The following is a 16,212-nucleotide window of genomic DNA, read 5'->3' on the forward strand; positions in this document are numbered from 1 at the left end:
ATCTCCAGGTGTGACCCAAAAAGCAAAAAAAAAAAAAAGAAAAAAAAGATGGCAATGGCAATTTTTCACTTTCTTTTCCAATGTTTGTTAACTATAATTTTAATAAAATTTACATTATTGTCATGTATTATTAGTAGATATCTTCTTATAGTTTATAATTGCATTTACCTCATAGCTAATGCTGAACATCTTTACAAAAACCTGATCATTTGTATGCTTTCTTTACATAAATGTCTGCTCAAGATTATTTTCCAAGATTATTTGTATTTGGCTTGATATTTTTATTTAGTTGTAAAAATTTCACATATTTTGAAAGAAACACACTTATTGCACATAAGGACTGAAATAATTTATCTCTTAATATGCAGCTTTTTTATTATATTGTGTCTATATATGTATATATATGCATATATACATATATATGTTTTTAAGTTAACTAAAATTCCATGCCTCTGTTGTGGCATAATATCAGATATAGACATTATCAATCATTGTTATAGAAATGTCAGATCTTTTTCTGTTATCATTACAAAATTTTTAGCTTCAGATCTAATAGATAAATCCAATACTTTTTTACTTGTTTTGTATGTTGTGTAGGCATGTCTCATATAAGGATATAGACATATATATAGACATATATACACACACACACACACTTTTGCATGTGGTTTTCTCTTTCTCAACAGTGTTGAAGAAATTATCTTCCCATTGAATGTTCTTGACACACTAGACACAGATCACTTGAGTATATATATATGCATGATATTCTGACATTGAACATGTGTGGGTGAATTCAATTTTTGACCTATCTTTGACACAGTTATTATTTAAATATCAAATGAAATCAGAACAGAGAAGGTGGCTCAGAGACTTGAAAACTAGTTCATCCTATGTGACAGTGAAGTCATGGAAAGGTCAGAGCTGTTTGTAATACTGAAAAGAATTCTGAGACTGATATAATATCTAAACATCAAGAGGTCAGAAATTGGTAGCTAGTATTGATAAATCTGCTAATAACTGAGATCAAGATATTGATAACCAACAAGAAGGCAAAATTATTCAGTATATAAACCTGAAAGCTGCAACATTGGACTATGATAGCAGGCAAACAGTCTTTCTATTTTAATATTCTTTTAGGTTTGGGGGTGATGCATGTTTCCAAGCTGAGGGGTTACTCTTGATTCTCTGCTCAGTGTTTACTCCAGGTCTTGCTTGGGGCACTATAAGTGGTGATGAGGCTCAAACCCAGGTCAGATTCATATTAACTCTTGAACTATGTCTATGGTCCAAAATAGGATTTTTGAAGGTAGTCAATTAAAATACAAGACCTATTTTGAGTTCTGATTATAGGGAAGGGTTTCATGTATGTGGGGAATGTAAACAAAACAGAAAACAGATTCTGGGTGTTTCTCCCTTTTGACAAAGGCAGATATTTTTTTTTTTTTGTTTATACCTATCAGTATTTAGAGCTTGCTCTTGGATCTGTGGTCAGGGATCAATCCTGATAGGAATCAGGAGACAATATGTGGTGGTGGAGATTGAACCCAGGTCAAAATTGCAAGGCATGCATCTTACTCACTGTACCCACTGTACCCAATGTACATTTTCATACCCTGCCCAACGCAGATTTTTAAGGCAGAAATTCCTACATGGGAAAAATAAAGCAAAATAAGAATGCAAAACATTTGAATTTGTCACTTGACAAATGGGGACCTTATGTTGATAATCATGGTAAGTTCCTTATGTTAACCAGTTTCAACTTCTTTAGAAACTTGCAAGCTTCTTAACCTTTGTTTGATCCCCAGCCCCTAAACGATCTCCTGAACCTGTCAGGAGTGATCCCAGAGAAATAAGAGATGAGAAAACCCTGAAAATCATTGGGTGTGACCCCTCAAACAAAAAAGCAGAGAGAATGAATTTTGGAGAAAGGTCAAAAATGGGGAGAACTGTAAAAATGTCTCAAAATGTCCTCCCCACAGATTGGATGCCAATACTTCACCAATTTACTATACACAGTCATGATTCTTTATTCATATTATTTATTAATAATTACTAGCATATTGTAAATAATGCTAGTGATCAAATTCTATTTTTGACATTTTATAGTAAATTTATTTCTAATACTCCCAAAATAAAAATAGCCCAAATGTCCTTCAATGGATGGATCTATTTTATTCAATCATGGAATATTACTCAAGTATAATTGGTGAAATTTTTTTAAATTTTTGTCAAAATCTATTTTCCATACTGAGATTTGAGTTTTAGATCTCTATAGCTATATGTACTATTAATAACTCTCAGGAAGCTTAATTTGTGAGTCAGGAATTTAAGAAACTGCAATTACTTCCCTTAAGTCAGTCCCTTCTGTTAGATGAATATGTATGAAAACCAGACTTTTAAAGAACGGAAGTAAACAAGTCTTCCTCTCTGACTCACCTCCAATATGTACATCCATGTTAATTTTTATGTGAGCAATAACTTAACTACTTTGAAATGGTATCATTTCATGTAGTGCTCATTTGGATATGTTTTAGAGTGGTGTCACTACCTTTATTAAATTGTGCCTGGATATCTCATGCAATGATTAATATAATTTTCTACAGATATACTTATATAGATTTTCAAGTGATAAGTGGGATAGCATTCGCTAATTTTACATTTTAAGAATCACTATTGCTAATATATATTTTCATAAAGCATATATATTCATATGGATTTAATAAATCCTTCAATAATTTTAAAATTCAAAGTTTTGCATTATAATATTAATAAGGAAGAATTTAATTACCAGAAGGACTCCTGTGTAGTGTCTACCTTATCCTTATCTCTCCCCATGCCTGCGTGGGTTTTCTTGAGGTACTCTGATTTTCTCCCATCTCTAAATGTACATATGTTAAATTTATTGGCATGTTCAATTTTACCCATGTAAATAGTTGTGTGTACCCTTTAATAGAAAGACTTCTAATTTTTTTGTTGTATTAAATGTAAGAATGGAGAGTACCACGCAAATATTGTTTATCTAAATTATTTATATAGAATTAATGTAACCATATTGCCTTAGACAACATTCGGCTCAGCATGCCAGGCATGGAACTCTACACGTGATCCCTGTTGGAACTCTACGTGTGTTTTCTGATGGACATCACCAGCTGTTCTGCAAGATTCTGACAGAATGGCGTTGCAGGGCACAGAGAAACAATGGCGTCGTCCACCCGCCCAGGCCAGGCCTAGTCGCAGCACAGTTGGGCATAGAGCCGTGCCAGCAGTTCGTGGACTGCCTCATCCACTGTGGGGTGCTGTCAGCCAATCACCGGGGAATCTGGGACTCAGCGCAGGTGTTTGACCTGGCACAAACGCTCTGTGAAGGGTCCTGCTCTGCCAGCTGCTCAACAACCTCCGGGAGCACTCCATCAACCTCAAGATCAACCTGAGGCTGCAGATGTCCCAGGTGCTGCCCAGAGGCACAGGCATGTGTGTGTTTATCAGTGTGCAGATCGTTACAACATGCCAGTCGACCAAAAGCTTACATTCTGTAGACTGGGAACACCTGTAAAGGCAATTGATTAGAGGCCGCCCCCAAATCCTCTGTCCCTCTCAGAGAGCCTAGCAAGCTATCGAGAGTATCCAGCCCGCACAGCAGAGTCTGGCAAGCTACCCATGGCATACTTGATATGCCAAAAACAGTAACAATGATGGTCCTCAATCCCATGACCCTGAAAAAAAACCCCAATACACCATCAGGCTACACTAGCATATGACAAGGATGAATGTACACGCTACTGGCACCTGCTTGAGTGAATTGATGAACAACGAGATGACAGTGACATAGTGACATGATTTATATAGAAACATTATTACAGTCATATATTTCTCCAGAACAAGGATACATACCAAAATGCATTTCTAATAATTTTATTGTTGTGATAACCACTTAGGGTGTAATTACACAAGTCTAAATGCATCTACTACAAACCTAGGCTGTAAGGTCTATCATATAGGAGGCATCATGGTATGTGCTGTTGAACATTGACTATACACTTTATCACCTCTTTCCTGAATAGGTGAAACCACTGGATCCCAAATTTTTTCCTTTCATAGTTCTTAAAAATACAAAAGTAAGTTACTTGACATAAAAGTTACCAAATTACGTGGCATGGATTTGGCTCAAGTGGTAGATTATATAATTGAAATGTATGAGACTTTACAAAGCAGAGATACCTGAGAAATGAAGGTGTGGTCCTAAAGCACCACTCAATGAGGCCCCCTCCCAAAACATACAAACTATTAAATAATTAATTCTAAACAGCCAGTAGCTTATCCCATCTAAAATTTGATTACTGCAATTTAGACACCATTTTAATGTGTCATTAAAATGGTTTGGAATATTATAATTTTTGGGTTACACACAGCTGTGTTCTTCCCTCAAGTATCACTACTCCTGGTGGAGTTCAAGATCCCACTTAGAGTGTTGGATATTGAACCTTGATCAAATGCATGCACACCAAGTGTCTTACCTACTGTACTATCTCTTCAGCTGTTGTGCTGAATATTTTAATAACATGTTTTCGACTACCAGTAACATTGTACATTCTTTCAGATTTTGCTGAAATTCTTTATATCTGTTTCTGTGAAACCCTATGCGTATTTTGTCACTTTTGTTTGAGTTTTGATCTTATACCTTTTGATTGACAAATGTTTATGTGTTAGGAAATTCAATATTTTTATATTTATTATGAATATTTCCAGGACTATGATTTGTGTCAGAAAGTTTTAATGTTCTTATAAAGCAGTACTTTTTTTAGTATTATAAATTTATATTTATATTATTAGTGGCTCAAAAGTATCCTGTGTTTTAAAGTAGTTTTTAATTTTCAAATTTACAATACCACTTCTTATTTAACTCGAAGCATTATATCTCATATTGCATAGTTGCATACTGCTTTTTAACATTTTATATTTTAATGCATATTATTTATGTTTATTTTTGTTTCCTATGTCAATACTTTGATTTCCCAATTCAGTCTGATTTTCTTTAAAATATGTTATTCGCTGCTTTATTGCTTCATTGCTAGAGTTTTGCTCTGACACAGTGATTAGTAAATCAACTTACACATTGTTATTTGGCAAGAATTTCTTGATTTTATTGTGGTTTATATTTTGCTTTTGGCGTGTGTTGATTTAATTTTAGCTTCATGTTGAAACAATAACACTTTGTATTAGCTTCACTAAAAACATTATTAAAATGGATGTCTTCATTTATTTTTACTTTATTTTATTTATTTTTACTTTCAAAATTCTATTTATTATCAATCAATAGTACCATTCTTATACTGTTATGCCAAAAGTGTTTCTACAGCTGTTCTACCATCAAAGTGCTCCCAACACCATTATTTCAAGATATTTTAGCCGAATCCTACCTTCCTCAGATAACTGTTCTATTGGCCATATCTCAAGGTTGCTGCAGCGGGTTTTATTTTATTCTTTCATTTGTTTTTTTATATTCAGCATATTTGTGAGATCATCTGATGTTTGTACTTCTCTTTGCACTTAGTACATCTTCCTCCAAGTCCATGCAATTTGAGGTAAACTACAAAGCATCATATTTACTCATAGCTGAGCACTATTCCATTGTGTGTATATACCACAATTTTATTTTCCATGCATCTCTTATTGAGCACTTGGGTTGTTCCAGATCTTTGGCAAATGTAAATAATGTGATAAACATAAGTGTGAATAGACCCTCCTGAATTAATGTTTTTTGTGCTTTTAAGTTAGATGCTTAGAATGGGAATTTCAGGGTTGACAAAAAGCTGTATTCGTTTTTTTTTTTTTTGAGAAGTTTTGGGACAATTTTCCAAAGCACTGAGAAACCAATGAATTCAGTAAATTAGAGTTCCATTTTTTCTCAGATAATCCCCAAGATTTAAAAAAAATATTTTTATAATAAACTATTGATGGTATAGAGCAGAACTGCCTTAGTAATTTAATTTTAATTTCATTCATAATCAGAGTGAATGAATTTTTTTCACATCTTTACATTATTTGTGGAAATAATGAGCCATCTTTACATTATTTGTGGAAACCTCCTGCAAAAGAAAGGAGGGAGGGTGGGAGAGAAGAAAGAAAGAAAAAAGGGAAGAGAGGAAAAAAGGAAGGAAGGAGGAATTAACGAAGGAAGGAAGGAAGGAAGGAAGGAAGGAAGGAAGGAAGGAAGGAAGGAAGGAAGGAAGGAAGGAAGGAAGGAAGGAAGGAAGGAAGGAAGGAGGAAGGGAGAGAGGGAGGGAGGAAAGAAGTTGGATAAATATTTTATCTACTGTGAGTTAGTCTGTGTGTATGTTGTGAGATAAAGGTCTAATTTCATTCTAATATTTTTTATTTTTCATGTAACTCTTTAGTTTTTCCAGCACCATTGGTTGCAGAAGCTCTTCTAATTCCACTTATGCACATCTGTCCTTCACTATAACTTAACTGAACAAACATCTGCTGGCTTATATCAGGGTTCTTAATATAGTAAGGATCTGTTATTTGAATTTTTTTCATTCTTTTGCGTATAATAGGTAAAATTTACATCTTAAATGGCTCTTTTAAACTATTTCTAATTAATTCTTACATGAGATCATACAGTTTAGTGTTCTTCCTCTAGAAATATAACTATAGCTATTTTATTTAAATTAATTTGGGGCCACAGCTAGGCATGCTCAGGGCTAACTTGTGACTCTGTATTTAGGACTCACTCCCAATTAACTTAGGGTACCATATGAGATGCCAAGGATCAAACCTAATTCAGCTTCGGGGAATGCATTGCTCTATGTACTACATTTCCGCCCTATTTTAAAAAATGTTCTGGTGATCATTGCTTTATACAATAATGTTTTAGTATTATCCTAAACTTACTTTACAATTGCTTTAACAATAAAATAGTGGCCTCTGACAAAATACAATATGATCATAACCTTTATCCAAAATGAGATGAAATAAACATTAGTATTGAAATTGGAGTTTTGAATTTAAATCCTTCAGGGATTTTGAGAATCTATGCAATTAATATTTTGGAAACTTTGTTGTTTTCACTGAATACAAAATTTTTAACTTTCAAGGTTCAGTAGTTAAACCTTGAGGGCAGAAGCATATGCAGTCTGTTCTTATTGTGAAAATGTATTACTTTTTTAAGAGCCCTACTTGACTGTTATACATTTTATATATATATGCATATATCAACTGTATATATTTATATTATATTAATGTATTATATTATGTAATATATATTATATATTAATATATTGATGCTTCCCCACCTTTAGCAATTATACAATATAGACTTTCTGTATGTGTAAACTGTAGGATGATATTGGTTTGTCCTTTCCACCCTGCCACAGGTTTATTGGGTTGATCCCATCACAGTGCTCTCATTCCTCTGTGTTTATTTGTAACTTCTTTCTTTGTGCTCTGTTAACTTCTAAATATTGTTCTTCTCTTCTCCTTAAGTCCCTTGCATAGTTAATTCAGAGCAATGTCCTTTTTGTATGGATACAAGAGGACAGTAAATGCTAAGCTTTTGTAATGTGGGAGTTAATTGACTTTCAATGATATTTTCCTCCTCGATATCTATTCTCTCGACTTAAGCCTCTGTTGCCCTTACTTCCTAGCACTCCCAAAAGCAGGATTCCGATGAGAAACTGGGTGGACCCAGGGCAAGCTGACTTGTTTTCTAAGTGATGTTAATCTAAGAATAAAGCTATAAAGCTAACATTCAGAAGAGAGTGTAACAAGACACGATAATCGATTTGAAATAATGTCAGAGATTTCTTCAGAGAAAAAGTATCTTGAGGAAACATCTACATATACATCTATAACAAGAAAACAGGAGGGAGGAGAGAAGGAGAAAGAGGAAGAGAAGAAAGAAAACCTGAAAAAGACAGTGAGTTAAGGAACTGGCTCACAAGACTTTGGCCTTGATGTTTCTAGATATGTAACTCAGATACTTTGTTCTTTACTCCAAAGGCATTCTGGATAGAGTGGAAGACTTCTTTTCCCAAAATAATCAATTTTTTTGCCTTTTTTGGGTCACACCTGGCGATGCACAGGGGTTACTCCTGGCTCTTCACTCAGGAATTACTCCTGGCGGTGCTCAGGGGACCATATGGGATGCTGGGGATCGAACCCGGGTCGGCCGCATGCAAGGCAAACGCCCTACCCGCTGTGCTATCACTCCAGCCCCAGTAAGCATTTTTTTAAGTAAGACTTTCAATTGATTGAATAACTTCTATCTACAGTATGGTTTATAATTTTCAGTTATAAGAAAAAATGAAATTATACATATTGAAGGACAAATTGAATGGTGTCATGATGTGCAAAATAAGTAGAGAGAGAAATAGAAGTACTATATGATTTCACTCATCCTTGGTATATATCAAAACAAAATAAGGATATAGATTTAAGTATGAGTATTTATTGAGTCAACTCTTAACATAAATGATAAACCTGGATTTGGGACCAGAGAAATGTATTTTTATAAGTATCTCATTCACATGGTGGAGGCTGGCAAGCTACCCATGGCGTATGCGATATGTCAAAAACAGTAACAAGTCTCACAATGGAGACGTTACTGGTGCCCACTCGAGCAAATCGATGAACAATAGTACGACAGTGATACAGTGATTTGGACATACATGTCATTTACATATTTGTAATATATACATATGTGTGTATATAAACATATGTATGTCTGCACATATATACATATATCTATATGATATTGGCATTGAAAAGAAAATGACAGGCAGGAAATCATCACTTACAATTTTCTGGTTTATAAGAGCCCAACAGAAATAATCCCTGAGTTTAGCATCAGGAGTAAACTCTGAGCACCACTCTGTAGTCCATAAACCAAAACAAAAAAGAAATTTTTTTCATGGCTGTTTGGGTCTCAGCAGCCAGCCTGAGACTTTGACCAAACCCGCTGTCCCTGAAAGCAAGAACTGGCCCTATTTACAGGGGCCCAAGGGCTTGCTCCAGCTTTCCACACGCAGACACTCTGGTTGAGGAGACAATAGGATGTGGGGCGTTACAGTTACCATTTCCCTGAGCCAGTTAACCCTGAGATTGGGGAATAAAAACCATTAATTAGCATTTATACTGAGCTTGAGGAGATGAGCATGATACGTGCGTGGAATGCTCCCGCCCTGCCAAGATTGGGTGCATAAAACCCCCTGTGTAAGAGTCAATAAAGGGAGACTGCTTGACCACCAGACTCCCCACTCTGATCTTTCTCGGTTTCTTTCTCAGCGGTGGCGCGGCAGGAATCCGCGGTGAGCAGAGGACCACAGGGCAGAGGCTTCTCCCCTTCCCACTCCCTCTCCCACAGGGAGTAAATCCAGAGACTTCAGGCGATCATACCCCAGTGCGCGGGGGTCCACTGGCCAGGAACCCGACACATGGCTTCTTTTATGGTAATTCCATTCCTGGGAATATAGCCCAAGTGCCAAAAAGGAAAAAAAGATCAGAAAAAAGAAAAAAAAAAACTTTTCTGAATGCCTATGTTCTTCAGCACTATTCACAGTAGCCAAAATCTGGGAACAACTGGATAAAGAAGCTATGACAAACATTCATAATGGAATATTGTCAGGCTATAAGGAAAGATAAAATCATGCAATTTGCTTCCACATGAACAGATTTGGAGAATATCATGCTGAGCGATGTGAATCAGAGAGAGAGAGGGACAGATACAGAGTGATCTGACTCATATGCAAAATAAGGCAGAATAATCAGGGGAATTTGTAGGGGAATAATCAATGTCCAGAGGAAATAGAAATAAAAAGCTCTATTTATTCCTACTAAGTGCTAAGTAGGAATCTTGCCACTGATAGGTCAGGAAAGTACTGCTACTAAAATAATAGAGGGAAGTGGTCACTCTCGACAAGAACTAGATGCTGAAAGGAGTCAAAGGAATATGCATGATACCCTATCAGTAACAGTATTGTAAACTGCAGTGCCAAAAAGGAAAAAAAGAAAATGAAAGGAGTGTCAAAGGTCAGGCTGGAGAAGTTTGGGGGAGAGGAGGGGCGCGAGGGAAGGAAACTGGTGACTTTGGGATGGAAGAGGACTCTGGTAAAAAAATTGGTGTTGGGACATTGTATGCCTGAAACCAAATCATAAGTAACTTTGTAATTCACGGTAATTAAATCAAATAACATGGATAAGTATAAGAAAAAGAGAATTTTCTGGCTTATTGTTTTTGTCTTGGAGCTATGCCTAGTTATTCTCAAATCCTACTCCTGCACTCAAAGATCACATTTAACAGTACAGCGGGACCATATGCAGTGACATGCCATGGACTGAACCAGGCCAGCCATGTGCAGGCCAGAGCCCTATCCCAACCCTCTTTTTGAAGTTGAAATAAACTAAAGTTAAATTGCTTGTTCTGAATAAAACATAAAGATGCAAATTGAACAAAAATTCATATAAAAATTTATCCTGTTACACAAAAGTTAATCACTTTAGTAGATATTAGCATTATTGATGGATATTTTGCAGTTTACTGATGTAACTGTGAGAATTTCAAGGCAATCTAAGTCACAGGATTCTTAACCTTGGTTTCTGGTCTTCTAGGTAAAATACATGAAATAGTTGTAATTAAATATCTCTGATGGCAAAATGCAAATTTCCTGTTCAAACTTTTAGATCTGCTTCACCATATTGAGAAGGAAGCATCTGCTTTCAGCAAAGTAATAATTATGTTGTCAGGTCAATTTTAGAAGAGACAAAATGGAAAGTATCTTGCAAGAGTATTAGAAAAAATATAATGGTCAAACTTTGGTTAAAATATTACTTTAGTAACTTCTATTAAAAATAGCTATGATAATTCTTCCAGATCATTTTGTCTGAGCATGAGCAATTAGCTTTCTGTCATCTTTATATCAATGTCACTGTCACTGTCCTCTGGTTGCTCATTGATTTGCTTGAGCGGGCACCAGTAATGTCTCCATTGTGAGACTTATTAGTGTTTTTGGCATACCGAATACACCATGGGTAGCTTGCCAGGCTCTGGCCTGCAGGTGGGATACTCTCGGTAGCTTGCTGGGGTCTTTGAGAGGGGCGGAGGAATCGAACCTGGGTTGGCCGCATGCGAGGCAAACGCCCTACCTACTGTGCTATCACTCTGGCCCCATATTTACGTATTTCTTTTAATATATTTTATTATACAAATTATACTTATATAATGTACATATATGTGTATCTATTGTGTGTTGTATATATAGTATATATTTATATATAAGTAAATGGGCATTCAATGTCTTCATTGGCCTTTGAATACTCCCCAAAGAAAGAGAATGTACTGTTGCTCTATTTAAATACAGAGACTAAAACATGAAGCCCCCTCTCGCTATATATTTTAAGAAAAATATATAGAATAAATTAAGTTTTATTCTAACTTCACATATACATTCCCCAGAAGCACTGTGATGAGTTTCACATATGGTTCAACTACACAACAGGTGTAAATAGTCTTTATTGTGTTTAGAATTACTTGGAAAATGTATTTCAGAGGACATAAGTTTTTCCCTAATAAAATTAGAAAGCTCCTCAGTGGAAGGGGATGAATAGACAAAGACAAATTGTGAAGATTTACTCTAATGCTTCCTTGTGCTCCTTTATTTTTATTTTTAAAATTTTTCTTAAAAAAAGTCAAATCATAATGAGATACACAGTTACAAAGCTGCACATGATCAGGTTTCAGTCATACAATGTTTCAACACCCATCACTGTGTATAATTCGCACAGCCAAAGCCTCCAGTATCCCTGAAGCCACTCTGCCCCTACTGCCAGCCTGGCTCTATAGCAGGCACCCCTCTCTCTCTGTCTCTCTCTATCTCTCTCTGTCTCTCTGTCTCTGTCTCTGTCTCTGTCTCTCTCTGTCTCTGTCTCTGTCTCTGTCTCTCTCTCTCTCTCTCTCTCTCTCTCTCTCTCTCTCTCTCTCTCTCTCTCTGTCTCTCTCTCCCTCCTTTTGGGCATTATGGCTTGGAATACAGAAACTGAGAGGTTATCATGTTTATTCCTTTACTTACTTCAAGCACACAGTTCTTATTCAGGGTGATCACTGCCATAGTGGTTCCTTCTCTAACCCAACTCTCCTCTCCCCCAGCACCTGAGTCAGGCTTCCAACTATGTCCAATAATCATTTTTGAACATTAAAAAAACATAATATGAGGCTAATACCCAGGGACAGTATGCAATAAGAGCCAGGAGGATTAGTCCATGGTTGGAAGCTTCCAGCACTCTTCGCTATAATCTCTATTTTGTCTTGTGAAAACACCCAAACTTTAAAAATAATGCAGATGTAGTTTAAAGCTTTACATTTATTAGGTGATTTAATCTCTAGTATCATTGTATCATTTTCATCCCATTGTTCATTGATTTGCTGGAGCGGGCAGCAGTAATGTCTCCACTGTGAGACTTGTTACTATTTTTGGCATATCAAATACATCACTGGTAGCTTGCCAGGCTCTGCCCTGCAGGTGGATACTCTCGTAGCTTGCTGGGCTCTCCAAGAGAGATGGAGGAATCGAACCTGGGTCAGCCGCGTGCAAGGCAAACGCCCTACCCCTTGTGCTATCGCTCCAGCCCTTAATCTCTAGTACATCCCCAAAATAATACCATTCAATTATAACAATACTATATATTGTTTGTCTTGTTATAGTGACACTGAGAAAAATCATCAAAAATATGTTTAAAACATGTTGTCATAGGCAACATAGTTAAAATGCTAACTTAAGTTTTGATATACAAAGCTACTGCAATTTTACCACCATCAAAGTCCCCAAGACCCTCTATATGTTTTTTTGTTATTTGTTTTTCTAATTTCCATTTCCCTTTCCCACTCTCCACATAGCTTAGTAATCTCAGGTTTTTAGTCATTAGTTGATACTGTCAATTACTTTGTTTCACTATATAATGCAGATAAATAAAACTACCATTTTTTGGTCCTTTTCTTATCTGAAATCTGACTTTGTTCAATATGATTTGCTCTAGTTCCATGCAAGTTGCAGAAATGGCAATATTTCTTCTGTTTTTGTTATAGCCACACAGTTTTCCATTCTGTAAATGTATATTATATTTATATTATATATTATACTTATTATATACATATGTCTAATAAGTCCTTTATCCAATATCTGATCATCTGCCCAGGAACATTACCGTTGTTTTCATGTCCTTGTTATTATACTTAGATCTGCAAAAAATAGTTTCAATGATGTTTTCCACAGAATTTAAAGTAGATGTCGTTTCTATGAAGAGTGGATGAGGTTTCCTTTGCCGACACATCTCAATTAGCACTAGCTATTTCCATTATTAGTTGATATATTTTTTATTTAGGCATTATGCTTTATAAAGTTACTTATAATTCAGCATGTAGGGCGTTTGCCTTGCATACAGCCAACCTGGGTTCAATTCCTTCACCTCTTCTTGGAGAGCCCAGCAAGCTACCGAGAGTATCCCGCCCACATGGCAGAGCCTGGCAAGCTACCCGTGGCGTATTGAATATGCCAAAACAGTAACAAGTCTCACAATGGAGACGTTACTGATACCCGCTTGAGCAAATCTATGAGTAACAGTGTGACAATGACAGTGATAGTTTCTTTTCAATCTACAGCTTTCAAACACCTATCCTGTCACCTATGTCAATTTCTCTCCACTATGACCCCCCTTTATCTTCACACAGAAGCAAACAAATAAATTTGAAACATTTACCCAAATCAGAGGGATAAGTCTTTTGATTTGAAAGGGGTTTATGTAATAAAATAAGAGTAAGTATGATATACTAAAAATAAACCTGAATGTGGAAAAAATTTTCAAAATAATTAATTTTCAAAAAGTATAGCTCTATGCACATTAACAAAATATTGAAATTTCAATTCTAAAGAAATTGACCTAAGAACGTACTTTCACACTTTCTATTTGAGTGATAAATATCAGAAGAAAATGATGTAACTTTTATAGAGAAAAATTTACTAAGGAAATTTATTTCCACATGCTTCCATTTATGAAAGCAAGAGAATTATGCTCTCAGGTATTTAATGGTCAAATATTTGGAACAAAATATAGTCTTTATGGAAAAACTAGTAAAAAGTGTTTCCCAGACAATACAGTAAATGAAAAAGAAATCATAAAGAAAAATCTTTTTGTATGGGTAATTTCAGAGAAAAATAAAATCAAATAAGTACAAAATGTTGTCAAGCTTCATAACATACAATTAGAAATAGTTTTGTTATTACAAGAGCTATACATTTTGATATAAAATGACAAAAATTAATTATAAAACTCATTTTAAGTTTCCAAATTATTTCTTCAGATAAATTTTATTTTATACAGTTAAATGCAATTGTACTTAATTAATTCTAATAAACACATAAACTAACTCCATAGCTCATGAACATACTTAGTGATTTTATTAGGACAAAAATTGTTTCTGTGCATTTTTCAGGAACTTCTCACACCCAGTCCATCACATTTCTAATTTTATCATAGATCAGCCTTGCCTATTTTTTCTGCCACACTCAGTATGCTCAAGGCTTATTCCTGGTTCACTGAAGTTTTATTTTTTTGTTCCTAATTACTGATGTTGAATATTAATGTTGATGTTTGTTTGACATTGCTATATAATTTATGTTGTGTCTCTATATCTTGAACATATACAGGTAGGTTTGTAAAAGAAAAGTGGTGAAGTTTGTAGTAGGTACTTCACAGGTGAGCAGAGTGAAGGCTATATGATAAATATAGTGACCAAACTAGGACTTCGGTATTTTAATAAAATATCAACGAAGCAAACAACAACAACAACAGCAAAAATAAGTGAAAACAACAGTGAATGGCAGAATCAGGTGCATCTTCCAATTTAGAGAAGAGGTGGAATTATACCCAATCTATGTGTACCACTTTCTGTTTTTTGTTTGTTTTGTTTGTTTGTTTGGTTGGTTGGTTTTTGGATCACACCCGGCGATGCACAGGGGTTACTCCTTTGTCTTTCTCATGCACTCAGGAATCACTCCTGGAGGTGCTCAGGGGACCATATGTGATGCTGGGAATCAAACCCAGGTCGGGCCTCATACAAGGCAAACGCCCTACCCTACTATTGCTCCAGCCCCTCACTTTCTGATTTAAACAATCCGGTGATCCACAGTATTCTTTTGTTTGACTTACTATTTCCATTTGCTATGCCCATTTTGTTTTCTTTCCAATTTTATTTATTTAGTTTGGCTTGTGGACCATACTAGGCAGTACTCAGGGTTTACTTCTAGTTTTCCACTCAGGGATCATTTATCTCAGACTGGCGGACCATAAGTGATGCTGAGAATCAAATGCACATGGGCTACATGAGAGGCAAGCACTCACTCTGTACTAGTATCACTCCAGCTCCTCTTTTTTAAAAAAATTTTTATTAGTGAATCACCGTGGGGTGCAGCTACAAACTTATGAACTTTCATATTTGTATTTAGTTTACATCCCTCCACCAGTGCCCATTCTCCTCTACCAATGATCCCAGTATCCCTCCCACCACCTGCATCCCCTTTTTAATTGTTTTTTTGGGGGGCCACACTCAGTGATGCTCAAGGGTTACTCTTGGATTTGTGCTCAGAAATCACTCTTGCAGTGCTCAGAGTACCAAATGGGATGTTGAAGATGAACCCAGGTCAGCCTTTGTGAAAGGAAAATGCCCTACTTACTGTTCTATTACTCACCCTCTTTTTTAATTCAGTTTTAAGCACATACTACATGTGTTTTATTCCACTCCTAACTCCAACTACACTATGTTTTTTAAGGTTTTTTTGGTTCACTATAAATTGATTTGGTCTGAGGTCACACATGAAATATAAAGCTGTATTTACTTTTAAATCCTTAAATGTTCAAGCTACAAACAGCACCATGAGTTATTCTCAACTTTTAATCTTTCTTTGAGGTTCAATATTTACTTACATGCTTTCTGACAGATTTTTGTATTTGTTTTATTAGCTTGTCATCTGTACTTTCTAATTAAAATGAGAAGCTCACAAATGTTCTATCTAAAATTCTTACTATACCATTACTATACACTCCCCCTTATTTAGTTAATTTACCTCTTGATTTTATAGATTTTGAAGAATTAATTTAACTACATATTTCCTTCCTCATTAAGTTTGAGAAAGGACATCTTGTGTATCTGCGAAAAGAGTTACA

The sequence above is a fragment of the Sorex araneus genome, chromosome 4 (assembly GCF_027595985.1).
Source record: "Sorex araneus isolate mSorAra2 chromosome 4, mSorAra2.pri, whole genome shotgun sequence".
NCBI lineage: Eukaryota > Metazoa > Chordata > Mammalia > Eulipotyphla > Soricidae > Sorex > Sorex araneus.